We start from the raw sequence: 7885 nt of genomic DNA, 5'->3' as shown, positions 1-7885 counted from the left end.
GGATCTTCCTGGACCAGGGATTGAACCCTGGGTCCCCTGCATTGGCAGGTGGATTCTTAACCACTGTGCCACCAGGGAAGTCCCAAGGTGCATAGCCTCTGACTTACCAATTTCACTTCTAGGAATCTACTCTGCTGAAATATTAACATAACTATGAATATCCACATGTATAAGGATATTTTCTGCAACATTGTCCATAATAAGAAATTCAAAATGATCTACCATCTAACAAGAGAAAAACTGTTAAATAAATTATAATAATACTTACAAGAGACTATGCAGACACTGGGAAGAACATTTTGAGATTTTTATGTACTGGTATGGAAGATATCTGTAATACAGCAATAAGTGAAGAAAAACTATAATAAAAGGAAATTTTTTTCGTTCTAAGTGAAAAAATAGAACTATATGTGTAGTATGATCTAATTTATATTGCATGTTTGTGTCTGGACAATGAAAAGTATGAACAGAAAGATGCTATTAAGTTCTGATCTGTGAGCTTTTTAATATTTTACATCATTCAGTTAATGACATTGTTATGTACTGAACTGTCTCCCCTAAATTCATACATTGAAACCCTAACCTCCAGTGTGACTGTAATTGGAGACAGGGCCTATAAAGAGGTGATTTAGGTTAAATGGTCATACTTATGGGCCCCTTATCTGATAGGACTGGTGTCCTTATAAGCAGAAGAAGGGACAGCAGAGAGGAAAGGATATGTGAGAGCACACTGAGAAGGCAGCTATCATGCCCGCTTGGGCAGCACATATACTAAAACTGGAACAATACAGAGAAGATGAGCATGGCCCCTGCACAAGGATGACATGCAAATTCACGAAGTGTTCCATATTTTTTAAAACAAGATTGATGCTTAAAAAAAAAGATGAAAAAGAAGAAAGGAGAAGGAGAAGGAGAAGGAGGCAGCTATCTGCAAGGTAGAAAGTGGGGTCTTACCAGAAACCAACCTTACTGGCACCGTAATCATGGACTTCTTGCCTCCAGAACTATGAGAAAATAAATGTCTGTTGCTCAAGCCACCCAGTCTGTGGTATCTTGTTACAGCAGCTTGAACAGACTAATACATATATGCAGAAATTTTTATATTCTTATCCTTGGATATTCTTTGTTGGGAGAGACACACTTTTTTTTTTTTTTTTTAAGCAGATGCTTTAAAAAACCTACTTCAGGACACAAGCTGAATTCCCAAGACAGGAACTTTTCCAATAATGTGTCCTCAGGGTTAGGCTCCTGTATTAATTGAGGAGGATAATTAATACCAACTGCTGCAACAGGCATCTAAATCTTAGTGTCTCTACACCACAAAGATTTATTTCTTGCTCATGTTACATGTCTAATAGGCTTTGGCAGGGAACTCTATTCTGTGTAGACACTTAGTGGCCCAGGCTGACAGGGTGGACCATCTTAATATATCATTCTCTCAACATACGGTTTAAGAGTTTGCCAAAGCAGGGGAAGCAAGCTGGAGGGTAGAGCAAGGCTTTTCACTAACGCAGCTCAGAAGAAACACACAACACCTCTGCTCACAGGTGTAGCAGAACGAGTCACATGACTCCAACCAAGCTGCAAAGGAAGCTGGGAAATATGCGAATACATGCACATTTAAAGAATACCAAATATTCCTGTCATACTCCTTGTTATGGATTGAACTGAATTCGTCAGTACTTCAGAATATGATTTTATTTGGAAATAGGGACTTTACAAGAGGTGATCAAGTTAAAAATTCCTTCAAGTTAAAATCCTTCTTCTGTCTTCTTTTAAAATGAGGTCAGGGCTTCCTAGGTGGCGCAGTGGTTAAGAATCCGCCTGCCAATGCAGGGGACATGGGTTTAAGCCCTGGTCCAGGAAGATCCCACATGCCATGGAGCAACTAAGCCCGTGAGCCACAACTACTGAGCCTGTGTGCCATAACTACTGAAGCCCATGCACCTAGAGCCCGTGCTTCACAAGAGAAGCCACCAAAATGAGGAGCCCGAGCACCACAACAAAGAGTAGCCCCCACTTGCTGCAACTAAAGAAAGCCTGCACACAGCAACAAAGACCCAACACAGCCAATAAACAAATAAATAAATTTATAAAAAATTAAAAAATAAAAAAACAAAATGAAGTCATTAGTGTGAGCCCTAATTTAATAAGACTGGGGCTCTTATAAAAGGAGGACATTTGGACCCAGAGAGAGACATGCACAGAAGGGGGATGATGTGAACACAGGCAGGGAGCAGAATGCCATGTGAAGATGGAGGCAGAGACTGGAGTTACACTGCCACAAACCAAGAAATGCTGGGGGTCACTGAAAGCTAGGGGAGAGGCATGGAACAGATTCCCTCACAACCCTTCAAAGAGACCAGTCCTGCTGATTGATTGTGGATGTTCAGCTTCTAGAACTGTGAGGCGATAAATTTCTGTTGTTCTAAAGCAACCAGTTTGTGGTACTTTGCCACAACAGCCCTAGGGAATGAATACAATTCTCTATCAAATTTATGCAGAAAGACACTTAATACATGGAATTAGATGCTTAAGAATCTGTTAGAGGGGCTTCCCTGGTAGCACAGTGGTTAAGAATCTGCCTACCAATGCAGGGGGCACATGTTCAGGCCAGCCCTGGTCTGGGGACATCCCACATGCTGCAGAGCACCACAACTAGTGAGCCAACGTGCCACAACTACTGAAGCCCACGTGCCTAGAGCTTGTGCTCCACAACAGGAGAAGCCACCACAATGAGTAACAATGAAGAGTAGCCCCTGCTCGCCACAACTACAGGAAGCCTGTGTGCAGCAACGAAGACCCAACACAGCCAATAAATAAAAACAAAATAAAGAAAAAAGAATCTGTTAGAAGGACTAAAAAACAGACTCTAGGTGAGACATCCAGGAATCACTCTCAGAACAGTTGGGACACCTAGGGTTACTGACATATTTACGACAGTCAGGAGCTGCTCTCAGGATCTCTCCATCTCAGCCACTTGTCTGAGAATCAGGAAAGCAACCTCAGAACCATGAGCTCCAGAACCACATCTTGCTTCCCACGATCTGCATGAGCAAAATGGATGCCTTGTGTAACTGCTCCATCCTCTCACAATTTAGTTCAGAATTTAAGTCTTGAGTGAATACATCTGTTTTATGGAACTAAAATTATATCTGGAGCACTTTGTTGAAAATATATTGGGAAATGTAGCTTTTAGTTTTTAGCTTCTGAAGCAAAAGAAAAAAGAAAAAGCCCAAAAGAGGTTGAAATACATTTTGAACAAGCTATTCTCTTTTACTTTTCTTTTTATCTTTTTGGTCACTATTTTATGATTTATTTATTTAACATCCTTCTTCTGTCTCCTCTTAAATATTCCTATTGCCCATACTGCCCTTGGTCATTTTTCTTCTTCTTTATACTCTCTGGACAAGTGCCTCTATTCTAAATTTGTTCAGGTGTCCCTGTATCCATCATTATCACCCTAGGATATGTTACCTTCATCTCTGACTTGAATTACCACAATACTCCCTATCTGGCTTCCGGTTCTCCCTTACCTCATCCCAATCCAGTAGGGTGGAGGTGATCTTTGTAAAATTCATAAGACCATGTCTCTCTTTGGTCACTCTTCTGATTTTCTTCATTACCTTCCGGATACATCTCTAGTTCCTCACTCTTTTGAGTTCACCTAGGTCTGACCGGCTATTAGCCTTGCCACTCACCATTCCCTCACAGACGTCATGCACCACACTTAGCCACGATGAACTGTTTAAAGCATCCAGAATGTCTCACGTCCTCTCCTTTCTCTTCACTTTTGCACAAGTTGCTCCCTCTGTCTGGTTTGGAAGTTCTTTCCTTTTCTCTTTGTCAGGTCAACTCCTATTCATCCTATAATCTAGGAAGCCCAGGCTAGGTCCCTTTCCTGTGTGCTGGCTTCCATATTAATTGTGGTTACTTGCTGATTTTCTTCCTGAGAGGAGAGGAGAAGAGAGGAGATTTGAGGAGTTTTGAGGAATGCCGATAGATGTGTTTTGTTCACCTTTGTATCTTTAGTATTTAATATAGTAATTAATTCTTTTCTTTTCATTTTTGTTTTGTTTGCTTTCGTTTTTGCCAGTGATGTGAATAGCCGCATACATTTAAGATTGCTGCTGGGATTCTGAGGTACATCATTTCCCAGCTTTGCATTAGCTTACTAGAACTGCTAATGCTGCTTAAAAGCTTGCTTTTGCTTTGGTAGTGGTCAAATCCTCAGTAGTTATGTTATTATTCCTATTTCATAGGTTGGGGTTGGGAGTAAGGTCACAGCATCTTAAAGAGGATGATTAGTTCAGAATTTCTTCCCTCATGGTGTACTGAGTCTAAAACAGCACTTCTTAGCTCCTGACTGGCCCAGATGAAGTATATTTAATATGCAAAACATTTATTCAATCATTCATTCATACATCCATCTATCCATTTACCCAAACATTCAGTAACTGACGAGGAATGAGAATAAATAAAAGCCATTAGAAAGAAAAACAAAAAGTCAACTGCTGGATAAACCTTGATACATATTATATATGATATACTTAGTACTTTATGATATGCTGCCTTTATTCATGAATTTTGCTGTCATTGATGTGTAAGTCATCATCCATCCCAACTTTATAGCATTTCTAGAAAACTGGTTCTTTTTTTTTTTTTAAAGCTTTTTTTAAAAAGAGAAATTTATTTATTTATTTTGGCTGCATTGGGTCTTCATTGCTGCACGTGGGCTTTTCTCTAGTTGCAGTGCACAGGCTCTAGGTGCGTGGGCTTCAGTAATTGCAGAATGCAGGCTCAGTAGTTGCAGCAAGCAGGCTCAGCAGTTGTGGCACACGGGCTTAGTTACTTTGCATCATCTTCCCGGACCAGGGATTGAACCTGTGTCCCCTGAATTGGCAGGCTGATTCTTAACCACTGCGCCACCAGGGAAGTCCCTAGAAAACTGGTTCTTAAAACTCAAATTGACTCATGCTACCCACTACTGGTTAGATGGACTGGTTGGGAATTAGAGGAGAGATGTTCAAACTCTCTTCTAGACCTGGTCGTTGAAGGAAGAAGTCCTGGGTAGGTGTCCCTTTTGTTTACCACAGCCTACAAGTGAGCCTTTGGATCTGCAAAGGCAGCTAACCAAGGGCTGGAAAGCTAAGTTTCTCTTCACCATAAAGTATGCGCTTTGAGTTGGTGTAGGGGAGATGAAAAGGAATCCTGAAAAACAGAGGAGAAAGGAGGTTTGAGCAGTTTCTAAGAATGCCAAACAACATTTTGGGAACCTGGAGTGCAGCTGTAAAGAGGCTAATGAGAAACTCCCAGAGACAGGGTAGGTGAAATAGTTTAAGAAGAGGGATGCCTAACATGTAGTATTGTGTTGTCAGCATTATTGTGATGTAAAATCACTCTATCTCAAACAGTTAATAAAATATGCCATGTTTTGAGGGTGGGAGGATTAAAGGAAGGGATAAGTTCCACTGGTGTATGACTGTGGAGCAAAGGGAAGAAAACAGTCTAGGAAGAAGAAAGACTTTACTACTCTTAATCATGTTGTCGCACTGCCCTCTAATGGGCTGTCAGTATCTCTCCAGATTCAATTGCTGGCTTCTGAACCACCTGACTCCACCATCTGCAGACAATTTCTCTGCACTTGCTGACAAAGTATATCTTAAGCTTGAGGCCTGGGGAGTAGTGTAAATTGATTAAAGCTGTTTACCTTATTGTCTTTTTTTTTTTTAAAGAACTTTTATTGAGATATAATTGACATACAATAAACTGCATATATTTAAAGTTTACTTTTCCCCCCTTATTATTAATGTATATATGGCAATCCCAATCTCCCAATTCATCCCACCCCAACCCCCCCATCCCATTTTCCCCATGCCTTACTGTCTTTGCAAAATGTGGGCAGTTTCCAAAATATGACAAAGAGGCTTCCCCATCAGAGTTCTGTATTTTATATTAACGTTAGATCTGCATGTTCCACTATGACTTCCCAGGTGGTGCAGTGGTTAAGAATCCGCCTGCCAATGCAGGGGACATGGGTTCAATCCCTGGTATGGGAAGATTCCACAAGCCGCAGAGCAACTAAGCCCGTGTGCCACAACTACTGAACCTGTGCTCTAGAACCTGTGAGCCACAATTACAGAGCCCGTGAGCCACAACTACTGAAGCCTGCTTGCCTAGAGCCCGTGTTCTGCAACAAGAGAAGCCACTGTAACGAGAAGCCCGCCCACCACAACGATGAGTAGCCCCCACTCGCTGCAACTAGAGAAAGCTCACTCACAGCAACGAAGACCTAACGCAACCAAAAATAAATAAATAAATAATCAATTTATTAAAAAGATTAAAAAACAAAGGCACTAATAATGGCAGGTTGGCATCAAAATGTCAGCATAAAATGATACTGGATGCTTATGCTATTAAAAATAGTTTGATATTTTGCAAGAACTATTAAAATAATTTCCAGTTATTAATTTATTTCAAAATGAACTTTCTCTCATTAGGGATTTTAAGTTGGAGCAAAGCCAGCCTACTCCCTAGCAGAGGAACTTGTCAGCCGTTATGATGAGGAGTCCTGTGCCAGCCCCGTTCGGCATGTTTTGGCTGGGTGTGACTGCAAATCCTAATTGCAATTCAGAGCTGGTTAAATCCTTGCTATTCCAGCCTTTCCAACGGAGAGAAAAGGAAACTCCAAGTCCACTAGAGTAAGTACTATGTAACAAGCATCATACTAGGTTGCAGAGATAACTAGCTAAATAAGACAGGGTTTCTACTTTCAGTGAGCTCAGTGTTGGCTAAGGGGGAAGGGCATGTTACTGTCATGTCCACAGTACCCGCCCCCCGCCCCCCTTTAGAATGTCTGGCCAAGATCCATATGCCTAATAAGTACTTGATAAGTATATATTGAATAAATGAGGGAATGAATGAAGAAACATATGTTTAAAGGTTAAGAGTTTACCAAATAGCCTGTTTTGATCCCAGCTCTGCCACATACTAGCTATGTAAATGTACTACTTGACTTAAACCCCTGCAGCCTTAGCTTCTACATCGTAAGATGCTTAGCACAGTGCCTCACATACAGTAAGCACTCAATAAATAAGAGTTTAATAATATTGTGTGAAAAGGGCAACAAGGAAAAGAGGAAGTGATTAACTATGGAGATTCGAACCTAAGATTAAGCACTATATATGTACATTTAGAAGTATGGGACAATTGTTGGGTTTGGGAATTTTTTTTTATGGTGAATAAGGATTCTACTTTATTCTCTAAAACCAAGTTATTCCATGTGGTAGGAAAATGATTTCTGGAGTCAGTGACTCACATACTTACAGTTCCACAACCAGAGAGAGAGGAAATTATCTGGTTAACTCAAGAAATTCTCAGAGAAGGCCTCTCAAAGGCCCTATTTGGGTCAAGTCCAACCCTAGACCAAGCATCTTAACGTGGCGTGGCAGGCAGAAAAATTCCGCCCCCCCCCCCCCCCATGTCCATGCCCTAATCTCTGGAACCTGTGAATTTTACGTGGGAAAATGGACTCTCGCTAGGATTAAAGGTACAGACTTTGCTATGGGAGATTGTCCTGGGTTATCCGGGTGGGACAATCTAATCGTGAGTTCTTTAAAAGCAGAGAACCTTTCTTGGGTGTGGTCAGAGAGAAGTGTGAAGACATAAGAAGGGTCAGGGTCAAACAGATGTGACATTGTTAGCTTTGAACATGTTGGAAGGGGGTCAAGAGCTGGAACTATGAGAGGTCTCAAATCTGGAAAAGGCAAGGAGATTTACTCTTCCACAATGGTTTGAGAAAGGAATGCAACACTGATGATCCCATGGTTTTAGCCCAGTGGGATCCATGTTGGACTTCTGACATACAGAACTGTAAGAGAATACA

General features: G+C 41.1%; 1 non-coding gene across 1 annotated transcript; it reads left to right on the top strand.

Annotated features, from left to right (window-relative positions):
• Window positions 1-747: 747 nt before the first annotated feature.
• LOC130834263 (U6 spliceosomal RNA) lies at window positions 748-854 on the top strand. The gene has a single exon (XR_009048646.1). It is a non-coding gene; the product is annotated as a U6 spliceosomal RNA (small nuclear RNA).
• Window positions 855-7885: the final 7031 nt, after the last annotated feature.

This window comes from Hippopotamus amphibius, chromosome 12 (assembly GCF_030028045.1).
Source record: "Hippopotamus amphibius kiboko isolate mHipAmp2 chromosome 12, mHipAmp2.hap2, whole genome shotgun sequence".
NCBI classification, from domain to species: Eukaryota; Metazoa; Chordata; class Mammalia; order Artiodactyla; family Hippopotamidae; genus Hippopotamus; species Hippopotamus amphibius.
The sequence above is the reverse complement of the archived record's forward strand: the minus strand, read 5'-3'. Positions and strand labels throughout refer to the sequence as shown.